The 16,011-nt window shown below is 47.6% G+C and overlaps 1 long non-coding RNA gene across 1 annotated transcript; it reads right to left on the bottom strand.

Annotated features, from left to right (window-relative positions):
* Positions 1-1,654: 1,654 nt before the first annotated feature.
* On the bottom strand, positions 1,655-5,622 carry LOC149439010 (uncharacterized). The gene is made up of 2 exons (XR_016307882.1): positions 5,455-5,622; positions 1,655-2,012 (listed from the first exon to the last, which is right to left on the bottom strand). It is a non-coding gene; the product is annotated as an uncharacterized LOC149439010 (long non-coding RNA).
* Between the last annotated feature and the right edge of the window lie 10,389 nt (positions 5,623-16,011).

Consider the following 16,011-nt stretch of genomic DNA (forward strand, 5'->3'; position numbering starts at 1 on the left):
TGTACAATATATATGTAAAGCGCTGCGTAAATGGACGGCGCTATATAAGTACCTGAAATAAAAAAAAAAATAAATAAATACATGGTTCAGGAATTCCTACACATGAAAGAGTCGATTGTCATACAATATGTCGCCACACACCAGAGTAGGAGCAATAGTTCTAAGCCCATTATTCACAAGTAAAATATAGGGTACTGAAGTCTCTCGCTGTTTCAGGGGTGCATGCAGATGTAAGGCTTGGCATGTTGGGTGTCTATTTACTCGGTGCAACCTCCTTTTTTTACTTTACCCAGAATTTGGGTAATTTATTGCATTTTTTTGCGCTAAAATTAACTTTAATGTATTTCTTACTGAAATTTTGTGTTTCATAAGCCGTAGCCCTTATATTGAGTAACATAAAAAATTGGAAGTACCAATTTTTTTTTCCCTGGGACAGGAGTGTCAAACTCCATTTCATTGATGGTCACATCAGCATTATAGTTGCCTTCAAAGGGCCAGATGTATCTGTAAGACTAAATGGCCACAACACTCCCCCCCATACATCAGAGCCCCCCCCCCCCTCTCAGAAGTCAAGAGCCCCCCACCCTCCCTTACATCATAGTTCACCTCCCTACTTTGTGCTGCTGCCTATAGGAAGCTGATGGAGCAGCTTGGAAGCAAAACTTTCAGGGTCTGGCGGAGGACCTGGAGGTCTGGAGTCAGTTGTCAGAGACCAGCAGAGATGAAGATGAAGGGGTGCTGCAGCTGCACAGAGAGCTGCAGGATCTGTAGGAGTTCTGTCCTCCTCTCTGCTCCTGCCTACTAAGACACAGGGGAGCCAGAGAGGAGCCTCTCTGAGGCTGCATTGAGAAGCGCAGGATCTGGAGGAGGAGGTTTGTCCTCTCTGCTGCCAACTACTGAGATGGAGGGGAGCTGAAGATGAGCCTCTCCGAGGCTGCACTGAGAAGCGCAGGATCTGGAGGAGGAGTTCTGTCCTCTCTGGTGCCAACTACTGAGACGGAGGGGAGCTGGAGAGGAGCCTCTCCAAGGCTGCACTGAGAAGCGAAGGATCTGGAGGAGGTATTCTGTCCTCTCTGCTGCCAACTACTGAGACGGAGGGGAGCTGGAGTCCGGCCTCTCCAAGGCTGCACTGAGAAACACAGGATCTGGAGGAGGTGTTCTGTCCTCCTCTCTGCTGCCGACTGCTGAGATAAGGCGGGCGGAGGAGATGAGCCTTTCCAAGGCTGCACTGAGAAGCGCAGGATTTGGAGGAGGAGTTCTGTCCTCTCTGCTGCCACCTACTGAGACGGAGGGGAGCTGGAGACGAGCCTCTCCAAGGCTGCATTGAGAAGAGCAGGATCTGAAAGAGGTATTCTGTCCTCCTCTCTGCTGCCGACTGCTGAGATAAGGTGGACGGAGGAGATGAGGGGGTGCCACAACTTCACAAGAGGTGTGAGGGCCAAATGAAATGGGCTGGTGGGCCGGATTCAGCCCGCAGATCTTGGAGTTGACACGTGCTTTAGAGTCTCTGGTTTCAGAAATTATATATTTTACAGGTTTTAATTAATCTTCAGGTCTAAAATGATTTTTTAAGCGTGGGCAAAAAACAGGTCTGGCAGCGAAAGGGTTAAAAACATGCTAAAACCACATTATGCACTAAAAGGAAACCTGCATGTGATGGTGAATGGGCTTTTATTTGTGGTTCAGTTACAGCAACGTTTTCATACAAAGTTGTGTATGTATGAATGCTGTTACTAATCATCCTGTTAAATGGAATCATCTTTTTCTGTTTTAGGTTCCTCCTGAAATCCTGCGAGCCCAAGAGAAATTTCTTCTTTTTCTTCTTCCTTTTTCTTATTATTTTTTGCTAAACAAACAACCGGTCGAGGTGACGTTCCCAGTGAAGTCGATCGTTCAGCTTTCCCCTCTTTGTCTTCTGCGCCCACTGTTTGCTCGTGAACTTTTTAACTTTTCAGCGCCTGTTTGAAGGTATTGTGTTTTTCATAATCCGCGTGAAGCGCGGCCCATTTTGCCTTGCAAAAAAAAAAAAAAAAGTGTGATGTTGACAGTAGTGTAGGAGAAGGTTTCGGATGTCAGTGGGTTGCTGGGAGGAAAAGCCCCGTCCCCTCTGCTCTCCACACTGCTGATGTCACAGTTCCCGGATATGGGACCTCGTCTGACCATATGTGGCCACAGGATGGCCTGCCAAGGGCTGGGTGGGACGGTGGAGGCCCGGCTCAGTGTTTACCTGCTATTACCACATTGATTTACACATCCTTCTCAAGAGGGATCAGAAGGATCGGTGGTACAGGGAAGGTCACTTTGGACCCTGGCCTGATTGGGGACAGAAGAACTTCTCCTGATCACACAGAACTTCACAGATCTCTGCAACCCAGACTACAAATATTTAAACTTTATTTCATCCTCATTTATAGAGAGAAAGATTTCTGCAAGATCAAAACAAAAATCAGAGAGAGAGAGAGAGATGGGAGAGAGAGAGAAGAAAGAGAGGGGGGGGGGGGAAAGATACGAGAAAGAGAAAATGAGAAAAGAGAGAGAAGAGATGGAGGAGAGAGAGAGAAATAGGCTGAGAGAGAAGAGAGAGATGGACAGAGAGTGAGAAAGAAAATAGAGGAAAGAGAGAGAGAGATGAGTAGAAGAGAAGAAAGAGAGAGATAGAGAGATTTGGGAGAAGGGAGGAGAGGGGGGGGGGGAGGAGAGAAGAAAAGAAAGAAGAGAGAAAAGAAGAGAGGAATGGAGGGGAGAGAAGAGAAGAAAAGAGAAGAGGAGAGGAGAGGAGAAAGGGGGCAGAAAGAAGAAAAGAAAGGTGAGGAAAGGAGAAAAGAGAAGAAAGGAGAGAAGAGGGAAAGAGAGAGAGATGAAGGAGACATTGAGAAGAGAGGGGAGTAGAGATAGAAGAGAAAGGAGAGGGAAAAGAGAAAGTAATGGAGGAGAGACAGAGAAAGAGAGAGGGAGATATGGAGAAGAGTAAAAAGAGTGATGGAGGATAAAGGGTGAGATTGAGGGGAGAGAGAGAGAAGATAGAGGAGAGAGGGAGAGAGAGAGAGAAGATAGAGAAGAGAGAGAGAGAGAGAGAGAGAGAGAGAGAGAGACGAGAGAGGGAGAGGGGGGGGAGGGTGGAAGAAGAGAGAGGGAGGGGGGAAGAAGAGAGAGAGATGGGGGAGAAGAGAAAAGAGAGAGAGAGAGAGAGATGGGGAGAAGAGAAGAAAGAGAGAGATGGGGGAGAAGAGAGAGATGGGGGAGAAGAGAGAGATGGGGGAGAAGAGAAAAGAAGAGAAGGGAGGAGAGGAGAGGAAAGGAGAGAAGAGAAGAAAGGAAAGAAGAAAAGAAAGAAGAGGAGAGAAAAGAAGAAAGAAGAGAAGAGAGAAGACAGGAAAGGAGGGGAGGGGAGGGAAGAGAAGAAAGGAGAGAAGAGGAGAGTAGAGAAGAGAAGAAAGGAGCAGAAAGAAGAAAAGAAAGGTGAGGAGAGGAGAAAAGAGAAGAAAGGAGAGGAGAGGGAAAGAGAAAGAGATGGAGGAGAGATACAGTATGCTGGCCACACACAATACAATAAAATCAGTCGATAGCGCTTTAGAAAAACATTAGATCACATTAGAAAGGAAATGACGAAGTAATATTGACCTTGCACAAAATCAATTGATTTTTATCATGCATGAAAGCCATGAATCTTCCAGATTTCATTCATTCAGTAAAAATATTTTAAGATTTTTCAGCTCTGATTATCGTTTGTTATCTACTAACTGTTAGAAAATCAAATCATTAGAATTTCAACTGATTTTTGAGAGAAATAGATGAGAGAGAAATAAAGAGATGGCAGACAGAGAGTACAAAAATATTCAGGTAAAGGACGCAGCCTTGCCTCCCTTCCACTCATGGAGATCCTGAGAATGAATGCTCATTAGGATCACTATTGTACATTGAGGCCTGGTTCACACCTATGCTTGTTGTAATCTGCTGCGGGAATAAAAGTGCCTGACCCTTTCCAAAAACGCAGCGGCTGAAAACACATAGATGTGAACGTGTCCCATAGGAAACCATGTTAAATGCACTGAAGTGAGTTTCTGCAAAATGCAAAAAGCACTAAAAAACACACATTGGTGTGAAGGAGGCCTTACAGACATCTACAATGATCAATATCAGCCTAAAATACACTCCAAATACCAGCAATGGCTGAAAGGGAACCTATACATGGCGATCGGCAATTTGCAGCATCTAGGCTTCATTTGAGCCTACTTCTGGCAGGGGTGTATCTGCCGCCAGACAAACAAGGCGTTTGGCTTCGGCGACATCTTACAGGGGGGCACCACTGCCCCAGGCAGAAGGGACACTGTAGGTGTGAGCGGCACACAAGTCAGGGGACCGGCTGCAGAGGAGGGCGAATCCCCAGTGTGCGGTCGAGGGCCAGGGCTCGCTGTCAGTGTGCGCCGGGCTGTGCGGGGTGGGTGAGGCCAGGAGGTGCCAGCGGAGGGTCTATGGAGGAGGAAGAAGAAGAGGACGAGGTCAGGGAGGAGGAGAGCCCCCCCACTCTTTGTTGCAGCTGCCGCTGGAGATCCTGGTGGAGATGGAACACTACTGCCCCTGGCACCACCTGCTTGGAGATAAGAGCTTGCAGGACTGGTGATTCCCCACTCCTGTCATGGTGCCCCCACCCCTTCACACTGTCCCCCCCCCTGTCCCACTGCCAACCATCACTCTGCCTCCTACCCATCCCTCTGGCCCTCTGTCACGCTGCCCCCAACTGTTTCACTGCCCCCCTCCTGTCCCGCCACCCCCCACCTGTCCTGCTGCCCCCCTCCTGTCCCGCTGCCCCCCCCCCCACCTGTCCCATTGCCCCATCCTGTCCTGTTGCCCCCCTCCTGTCCCGCTGCTCTCCTCTTGTCCCCCCATCATGCTGTCCCCCTCCTGACCCGTTGCCCCCTTCCTGTCCTGCGGCCCCCCACCTGTCCAGTGCCCCCCCTCATGCTGTCCACCTCCTGTCCGCCTGCCCCCCTCCCACCAGGCAGCCTCCTGTCACGCTGCCCCCCTCCTGTGCCACTGCCCCCTACCTGTTTCATGCCCCCCTCCCCCCTGTCATGCTGCCTCTCTGCCCCCCACCTGTCCTGCTGCACCCTCCTGTCCCATTGCCTCATCCTGTCCCGTTGCCCCCCTCCTGTCCCGCTGCTCTTCTCTTGTCCCGTGCCCCCCCATCACGCTGTCCTCCTCCTGAACCGCTGCCCATCTCCTGTCCTAGCATATATATATATGTTGTATATTGCTGTGTGATGATAAGACATGTCTATATATATATATATGTGTGTTTTCTGTAGACTTGTGTATTTATGTGATAGACGGATGGATAGATGGATGGATGGACGGACGGACAGACAGACAGATAGATAGATATGAATAGGCAGGCAGGCAGGCAGACAGACAGACAGACTGATAGACACTCAGACATGTTATAACTCCACTTACCATCGCACAGGTGAGATCTTTGAACCTTTCAAATGATTACAAAGATCTGACCCCATAGTAGACAGGTCCTCTTCTTGACTACCAGTACAAAGGTGACATGCGCTCGAAATTTGAACTGGGAACTCAGAACGGGTTTGGTGATACCAGTAGAACTGGATACTTGTAATATAATTGAACTGAAATGACATGTAACACCCAAAGTCATTCTAGTCACTGCTCCATAACTTGTTAAAGAGACAGTACATCCAGAATTATAGCTGCATATGAAACAGTTAATGAAGATATCATTCTACACAGAGTTCAAGGGATTTTTCTAGAATAGCGATTTACGAGAGAGAGAGAGAGAAGGAGAGGGGGGAGAGAAGGAGAGAGAGAGAGAGAAGGAGAGGGGGGAGAGAAGGAGAGAGAGAGAGAGAAGGGGAGAGAGAGAGGGGGGGGGAGGGAGAGAAAGATAGAGAGGGGGGAGGGAGTAGGAAGGATAGAGAGGAGAGAGAGAGAGGGAGAGAAAGAGAGAGGGAGAGAGAGGGAGAGAAGGAGAGAGGGAGAAAGATAGAGAGAGGGGGGAGAGGGAGTAGGAAGGAGAGAGAGAGAGAGAGAGAGAGAGAAAGATAGAAAGGGGGGGGAGGATATAGAGGGAGGAGAGAGAGAGAGGATATAGAGGGAGAAGGAGAGAGGGAGAAGGATAGAGAGGGGGGGGGGGTAGAGAGAGAGAGGGGGGAGAGGGAGCGGGGAGAGGGAGAGGAGAGAGCACATTGTGAATCCCAAATGCCCATAAACTGGCCTGACAAAATCTCAAGTAAAAACATAATGAATGATTCCCCAAAAAAATATGATGAGAAATGAAATAGCAAACTCAAAGAAACTGTTACCAATCACTGCAGAGACTACAAACTGGCCCCATAGCTGGAGGTGCTACAAGACCCCAAAGGCAGACAGACCCTGAGCCTGTACAGGCTGAGCCCCCCACAGTCTGGAAATTGAATCACGATGGCACAGACAGACCTACAAACCCAGGGAGAGTGGACTGTGCCAGCAATGTGACCAGGGGGTCCTGAAGGACAAGGACCACTCCCTGCTACAGTGCCCCCAAGTACTCATCAGTGAGGGACACTCACTTCCAGGGACTCTCATCCCCGACTTCACTGCTATAGAAGAGAAGAGGAAACTCCAAGTTCTACTGGGAGAAGAGGAGCCAATGGTGAAAGTAGCTGCACAATATGTGACACCATGCCACAGACTGATCCTTTATATGGATCCCCCCCCCCCTCCACCTTTTCCCATACAAACTGGTTTGGCAATGCTAAAATGGTATTTGGTCCTGCCAATAAAGCTCATTTGAATTGGAGAGAGAGAGAAAGAGAGAGATAAAGAGAGAGAGAGGGGGGGAGAGATAGAGGAGGGGGGGTAGAGAGAGGGGGTGGGAGGGAGAGAGGGAGAGGAGAGGGGGAGAGAGAGGGGAGGGAGGGAGAGAGAGGGGGTGGGTGGGAGAGAGAGGGGGGAGAGGGAGAGAGAAGGGGGAGAGGAGAGGGAGAGAAAGAGGGGGGAGAGAGACAGAGAGAGAGAGGGGGAGATAGAGAGAGGGGGGAGATAGAGAGAGAGAGAAAGAGAGGGTGGGAGGGAGAGAGAAGGGAGAGAGAGTGAGAGGGGGAGAGAGAGAGAGAGAGAGGAGGGAGAGGGGGAGAGAGAGAGAGAGATGGAGAGAATAACATATATTACAATTATTGCTCACAGTACTCCCCCTGACAATACCTTCATCTGCTTTTCTCTCCAGAAGGACAATGCCATGTTTGTTGAGGCATCATCCAAGGTCACTATGTACTTCCTGGCCTGAGATATAGGCTCAGAGAAAACACAATCATGTAAATCCTGTGCAGTTCTTGGCTTTGTTCACAAATGTCAGACTCAGATCAGACCCTGCTGCACACTCTCACCTTGTGGCTACAAAGTTCACATTCTGATCACTGGGGGGAGACTGAGGAAATGCTTCCACCTGCCTGCAGCAGACTGATGACATCATCCCGGCCTAGGCAAAGTCACTGAATTGGAGCTGCAGGATTGCTGTGTTAATGATGACGGGCCGGGCTTTTGTTGTAATGGTACTGTCGCTGTATGTGGTGTAATTGGAAGTGTTGGGCATTGTTCCATGCATGCTTGTAAAGTTCCTGATACGTCGACTCTAAGTACAGTGAACGCAGAATGGCAGCCAGGATCCCTGTTCATATCAGGAAACTCCCACTAAGTTTTCGCTGGGAAGGCTGCATAGAAACCATTCTGCCTTTGTTTCCCCAGCTGTACTCACAGGGGAACATTCTGCAGATAGGCCATTGTGAAATATATTTTGTTTGGCCGGGAAGAGCTGTCAGAAGAAACAGGAAGTGGAGTCCAAGAACTGCGAGATTACTAAGAGGGCAAACCTCCATCTACACCAAACGGGGGGGGGACACCTCCATCTACACCAAACGGGGGGGGGGGGGCAAACCTCCATCTACACCAAACGGGGGGGGGGCACACCTCCATCTACACCAAATGGGGGGGGGCAAACCTCCATCTACACCAAACGGGGGGGGGGGCAAACCTCCATCTACACCAAACGGGGGGGGGGCAAACCTCCATCTACACCAAACGGGGGGGGCAAACCTCCATCTACACCAAACAGGGGGGGGGGCAAACCTCCATCTACACCAAACAGGGGGGAGCAAACCTCCATCTACACCAAACGGGGGGGGGAACCTCCATCTACACCAAACAGGGGGGGGCACACCTCCATCTACACCAAATGGGGGGGCAAACCTCCATCTACACCAAACGGGGGGGGGCAAACCTCCATCTACACCAAACGGGGGGGGGGGGCAAACCTCCATCTACACCAAACAGGGGGGGGGGGGCAAACCTCCATCTACACCAAACAGGGGGGAGCAAACCTCCATCTACACCAAACGGGGGGGGGGAACCTCCATCTACACCAAACGGGGGGGCAAACCTCCATCTACACCAAACGGGGGGGGGCAAACCTCCACCTACACCAAACGGGGGGGGGCAAACCTCCAACTACACCAAACAGGGGAGGGGCAAACCTCCGTCTACACCAAACGGGGGGGCAAACCTCCATCTACACCAAACAGGGGGGAGAGGCAAACCTCTATCTACACCAAACACGGGGCAAACCTCCATATACACCAAACGGTGGGGGGGGGGCAAACCTCCATCTACACCAAACGGGGGGGGGCAAACCTCCATCTACACCAAACGGGAGGGGGGTAAACCTCCATCTAAACCAAACACGGGGGGGCAAGCCTCCATCTACACCAAACGGGGGGGGCAAACATCCATCTACACCAAACGGGGGGGGGGGGGGAAACCTCCATCTACACCAAACATGGGGAGGGGGGAAGGGGGGGGGGCAAGGGACAAGGACAGGATCGGGTTAAAGTGGCCTCTCAGCAAACAGGGAATTTGACCAATGTAAGATATGAGAGAAAAATCTGTGCAATCAGTGAAATCGTGACTTGATTTTTTTCACCACCAGCAGACCAGCCACATTTTTAAAAGCGCCGCTAAACCCAAAAGCAAACATTTATTATATTTCAGCTTACCAGTTCTTAGATGTGATGTCTGCATTAGTTTTCTTTTTTAAGCTCCCTTTCCTTTTTTTTTTACCTGATGATCCAGCCAGTAAGACCGGCCATACACTATACAATTTTCTGTTCTGTTCTGCCCAATTTCCTTTAGATTTACCTTCAACTGTGTAGTGCAAGAGCCGGGCTAATTGGATACAGCTGAAAGTGTTGTTAGGTTTGACCTCCTATTATATGGTTTTTGGTTACTCTAAAACAAAAATCTCAAGAAAATTGTATAAGGTATGGCCAGCCTAATGCCGGCCATAGACGGGTCGAAAATCAGACAATTTTCCGGCCGGAAAAAAAATCGGCCGATTTTTGCACAGTTAGTGGATTAATTGGTCAGTTGTTTTTCGGGTTTTTTGCACATTTTTTTTATCGGGCATGTTGGAAAATTTGCGGCCAATTTTGACGGCAATGATGGGCAAATCAGCCAATCGTCTTACCGATAAAAAATCTGCGAGTCGTGACCTGCAAGAGGAAGAAAAAGAAGAATAAGAATTCCAGTCCGCTATTATATTTTATATGAAAAGTCTTGCGGTTGCAACAATGTATCTATTTGTATCCGAATAAAAACATCTGTATATGAAATGGATACAAATAGATACAATGGATACAAATGGAAACAAATAGATACAATGGATACAAATAGATACAATGGATACAAATGGAAACAAATAGATACAATGGATACAAATAGATACAATGGATACAAATGGATACAAATAGATACAATGGATACAAATAGATACAAATGGATACAAAGGATACAAATAGATACAATGGATACAAATAGATACAAATGGATACAAATAGATACAATGGATACAAATGGATACAATGGATACAAATAGATACAAATGGATACAAAGGATACAAATAGATACAATGTATACAAATAGATACAATGGATACAAATGGATACAAATAGATACAATGGATACAAATAGATACAAATGGATACAAAGGATACATATAGATACAATGGATACAAATGGATACATTGTTGCAACCGCAAGACTTTCATGTCAAATATAATAGCGGAGCTCTCTGCAAGGGACAGAAGTAATTACGGGGTTAAATGCCGTCCGTAGACGGGAAGAAAATCGACCGTTTTTTTACCATTGGTGGTAACGTCGGCCAATCGAATGAACGATTTTTAGTTTGTTTTTTTTTAAATGACCGGTTTTCGATCCGTCTATGGCCTGCATAAGGCTAACTTTTGCTTTAGATTTACCCAAAACCATATAATATGAGGTCAAACCTAATTAACACTTTCATTTGTATCCAATTAGACAGGCTCTTGCACTACATAGATGAAGGTAAATCTAAAGGAAACTGGCAGAAATTGTAAGAAAATTGTATAGTGTATGGCCAGCCTCAGTCTGTCGTTTTTCAACAGAATAAGGCTGTCTTGCAGATGTAGAATTGAGAGGCTTGAGACAAACCATTTACTAACAACAGCGGTGCTTACAATAATCAGCTTCTATTTACAGCGAAGTTCCACTCAAAAGCGGAAGCTCCGCTTGTTTGCCTCCCCCCCCCCCTCCACTGCCATAATTGGCACCTTTTGGGGGGGAGCGGATATCTGGTTATGACAGGTACCCGCTCTCACTTCTGGCTCAGTTCACTGCAGAAGTGCTTATAAAGTGTTAACTGCAATTTGGTTTTAATTTGCTAGTGTATTTAAATCTGCTAGTACATCTAACAACCCCTCCCCCCAGACTGACAATGCTGCTGTCTGATGTGCCCCCTGTGCTCCTTCATTCAGATTGGGGAAGCTCTAACACAGGAGGTGTGTTACTGGCCAGATCACCAGGTGAAACAGAGGGAAGAAAAGACCAAATAAGAAAATGAATGCAGCTGCCATATCTAATGATTGGGATTGAGAGAAAGAGATGTACAGCGGGGGAGAAACAGAAAAAGAGATATGGAGATGGAGGAGATAAAAAGAGTGATGGAGGATAAAGGGTGAGATTGAGGAGAGAGAGAAAGGAAGGAGAGGAGAGGAGAGAGAGAAAGGGATGAAGGAGAGGAGAGAGAGAAAGGGATGAAGGAGAGGAGAGAGAGAAAGGGATGAAGGAGAAGAGAAAGAGATGAAGGAGAGGAGAGAGAGAAAGGGATGAAAGAGAGGAGAGAGAGAAAGGGATGAAGGAGAGGAGAGAGAGAAAGGGATGAAGGAGAGGAGAGAGAGAAAGGGATGAAGGAAAGGAGAGAGAGAAAGGGATGAAGGAGAGGAGAGAGAGAAGGAGAGGAGAGAGAGAAAGGGATGAAGGAGAGGAGATGAGAGAGAGTAGGGAATGAAGGAGAAGAGAAAGAGATAAAGGAGAGAGAGAAAGGGATGAAGGAGAGGAGAGAGAGAAAGGGATGAAGCAAAGAAGAGAGAGAAAGGGATGAAAGAGAGGAGAGAGAGAAAGGGATGAAAGAGAGGAGAGAGAGAAAGGGATGAAGGAGAGGAGAGAGAGAAAGGGATGAAGGAGAGGAGAGAGAGAAAGGGATGAAGAGGAGGAGATGAGGGAGAGTAGGGAATGAAGGAGAAGAGAAAGAGATGAAGGAGAGGAGAGAGAGAAAGGGATGAAAGAGAGGGGAGGGAGAAAGGGATGAAGGAGAGGGGAGAGGAGAGGAGTATAAAGAAAACTAATGCAGCAACCATGTCTAATGATTGGTAAGTTGCAATATATTACATCTTTGGTTTTGGGTTTCTAAATGTGAGAAAATGAAGGATGAATGGCAGTGAATGAGGTTCGCTGGTTTTTCTGAATATCCTACAGAAGATGTGTGAATGTAGAGGAAACAGTACAGACCAATGTACATCTGTCCTGCTCTGATGAGCGGAATTGAGAGTTTTCCCAAAAGAGTGAGGTATTGGATAGAGTAGGGATTGGTTAGAATGGTGGTGGTCAACTTTCTTTCATGTGCAGCCCCGGACCTCATATTGGCCACTCATAATATTTAGTGAAGGTAAGGCTACGGAAAGCTGACATAATGCAGGAGATGGACAGAAACAATGGGCATGCTACACGATTGTCCGAGACTATGGGAATGCTACACAATTGTCCGAGACTATGGGCATGCTACACAATTGTCCGAGACTATGGGAATGCTACACGATTGTCCGAGACTATGGGAATGCTACACATGATTGTCCGAGACTATGGGCATGCTACACATGATTGTCCGAGACTATGGGAATGCTACATGATTGTCCGAGACTATGGGAATGCTACACGATTGTCCGAGACTATGGGCATGCTACACATGATTGTCCGAGACTATGGGCATGCTACACGATTGTCCGAGACTATGGGCATGGTACACATGATTGTCCGAGACTATGGGCATGCTACACGATTGTCCGAGACTATGGGCATGCTACACATGATTGTCTGAGACTATGGGAATGCTACACGATTGTCTGAGACTATGGGCATGCTACACATGATTGTCCGAGACTATGGGCATGCTACACGATTGTCCGAGACTATGGGCATGCTACACGATTGTCCGAGACTATGGGCATGCTACACATGATTGTCTGAGACTATGGGAATGCTACACGATTGTCTGAGACTATAGGCATGCTACACATGGTTGTCCGAGACTATGGGAATGCTACACGATTGTCTGAGACTATGGGCATGCTACACATGATTGTCCGAGACTATGGGCATGCTACACATGATTGCCCGAGACTATGGGCATGCTACACATGATTGTCCGAGACTATGGGCATGCTACACATGATTGTCTGAGACTATGGGCATGCTACACATGATTGTCCGAGACTATGGGCATGCTACACATGATTGTCCGAGACTATGGGCATGCTACACATGATTGTCCGAGACTACGGGCATGCTACACATGGTTGTCCGAGACTATGGGCATGCTACACATGGTTGTCCGAGACTACGGGCATGCTACACATAATTGTCCGAGACTATGGGCATGCTACACGATTGTCCGAGACTATGGGCATGCTACACATGATTGTCCAAGACTATGGGCATGCTACACGATTGTCCGAGACTATGGGCATGCTACACGATTGTCCGAGACTATGGGCATGCTACACATGATTGTCCAAGACTATGGGCATGCTACACGATTGTCCGAGACTATGGGCATGCTACACATGATTGTCTGAGACTATGGGAATGCTACACGATTGTCTGAGACTATGGGCATGCTACACATGATTGCCCAAGACTATGGGCATGCTACACGATTGTCCGAGACTATGGGCATGCTACACATGATTGTCCGAGACTATGGGGATGCTACACATGATTGTCTGAGACTATGGGCATGCTACACGATTGTCCGAGACTATGGGAATGCTACACATGATTGTCTGAGACTATGGGCATGCTACACGATTGTCCGAGACTATGGGCATGGTACACGATTGTCCGAGACTATGGGCATGCTACACGATTGTCCGAGACTATGGGCATGCTACACATGATTGTCTGAGACTATGGGAATGCTACACGATTGTCTGAGACTATAGGCATGCTACACATGATTGCCCGAGACTATGGGCATGCTACACATGATTGTCCGAGACTATGGGCATGCTACACATGATTGTCTGAGACTATGGGCATGCTACACATGATTGTCTGAGACTACGGGCATGCTACTCATGATTGTCCGAGACTATGGGCATGCTACGCATGATTGTCCGAGGCTATGGGCATGCTACGCATGATTGTCCGAGGCTATGGGCATGCTACACATGGTTGTCCGAGACTATGGGCATGCTACACATGGTTGTCCGAGACTACGGGCATGCTACACGATTGTCCGAGACTATGGGCATGCTACACATGATTGTCTGAGACTATGGGAATGCTACACATGATTGTCTGAGACTATAGGCATGCTACACATGATTGTCCGAGACTATGGGAATGCTACACGATTGTCTGAGACTATGGGCATGCTACACATGATTGTCTGAGACTATGGGCATGCTACACATGGTTGTCCGAGACTATGGGCATGCTACACATGGTTGTCCGAGACTACGGGCATGCTACACGATTGTCCGAGACTATGGGCATGCTACACATGATTGTCTGAGACTATGGGAATGCTACACATGATTGTCTGAGACTATAGGCATGCTACACATGATTGTCCGAGACTATGGGAATGCTACACGATTGTCTGAGACTATGGGGATGCTACACATGATTGTCTGAGACTATGGGCATGCTACATGATTGTCCGAGACTATGGGGATGCTACACATGATTGTCCGAGACTATGGGGATGCTACACATGATTGTCTGAGACTATGGGCATGCTACATGATTGTCCGAGACTATGGGCATGCTACATGATTGTCCGAGACTATGGGGATGCTACACATGATTGTCTGAGACTATGGGCATGCTACATGATTGTCCGAGGCTATGGGCATGCTATAGGAGATGGTCTAAGATGATGGGAGTGCTACAAGAGATGTTTGGAGACTACAGGATGCTACAGAAGAAGACTATGGGAATGCTACATGACTTGGTATGAGACTGCAAGAATGGTTAAAAAGATGGTCAGAGACTTAGGGAATGCTACAAGAGATGGTCCAAGATTATACAAACTCCATAGCAGTTGCTAAGTGGTTAGCACTTCCGCCTGACAGTACTAGGGTGGTTGACTTGAATCCCAACCATGGCACCTCCTGCCTGGAGTTTGCATGTTCTCCCTGTGCCTGCATGGGTTTCATTAGGGTACTCCGGTTTCCTCGCACACTCCAAAGACATGCTGGTAGGTGAATTGGCTCCTCTCTAAATTGGCCCTAGTATGTGTATGTATGAATGTAAGTTAGGGACCTTAGATTGTACACCCCTTGAGGGTTAGGGACTGATGTCAATGTACAATATATATGTAAAGTGCTGTATACATTGATGGCGCTATATAAGTACCTGAAATAAATAAATACTAGGGATGGTCAGAGGCCCGGGGGCCCAGAAAGTATATACAGACCAACGGTCTCACCCATGTGGGCGTTCTTTGGCTTTCACCTTGTTGAAATGATTGTTGCACATTTCTTTTCCCATGTACAGGTGAAACTTGAAAAATTAGAATACGGTGCAAAAGTTCCTTTATTTCAGTGCAGCAACTTAAAAGTGAAACTAATATATGAGACTCATTCCATGCAAAGCAAGATAGTTCAAGCCGTGATTTGTCATCATTGTGATGATTATGGCTTACAGCTCATGAAAACCCCAAATCCACAATCTCAGAAAATGAGAATATTGTGAAAAGGTGGAATATTCTCGGCTCAAAGTGTCCCACTCTAATCAGCTCATTCAGCCATAACACCTGCAAAGGGTTCCTGAGCCTTTAAATGGTCTCTCAGTCTGGTTCAGTAGGAATCACAATCATGGGAAAGACTGCTGACCTGACACCATCACTGACACCCTCCATAAGGAGGGAAAGCCTCAAAAGGTAATTGCAAAAGACGTTGGATGTTCCCAAAGTGCTGTATCAAAGCACATTAATAGAAAGTTATGTGGAAGGGAAAAGTGTGGAAGAAAAAGGTGCACAAGCAGCAGGGATGACCGCAGCCTGGAGAGGATTGTCAGGAAAAGGCCATTCAAAAGTGTTGGGGACTTTCACAAGGAGTGGACTGAGGCTGGAGTCAGTGCATCAAGATCCACCACACACAGACGGATCCTGGACATGGGCTTCAAATGTCGTACTCCTCTTGTCAAGCCGCTCCTGAACAACAAACAACGTCAGAAGCATCTTACCTGGGCTAAAGAAAAACAGACCTGGTCTGTTGCTCAGTGGTCCAAAGTCCTCTTTTCTGATGAGAGCAACTTTTGCATCTCATTTGGAAACCAAGGACCCCGAGTATGGAGGAAGAATGGAGAGGCCCAAGGACCCCGAGTATGGAGGAAGAATAGAGAGGCCCAAGGACCCTGAG

This window comes from Staurois parvus, unplaced genomic scaffold (genome assembly GCF_062004578.1).
Source record: "Staurois parvus isolate SC_StPar_1 unplaced genomic scaffold, SC_StPar_1.0 ptg001167l, whole genome shotgun sequence".
Classification (NCBI taxonomy): domain Eukaryota; kingdom Metazoa; phylum Chordata; class Amphibia; order Anura; family Ranidae; genus Staurois; species Staurois parvus.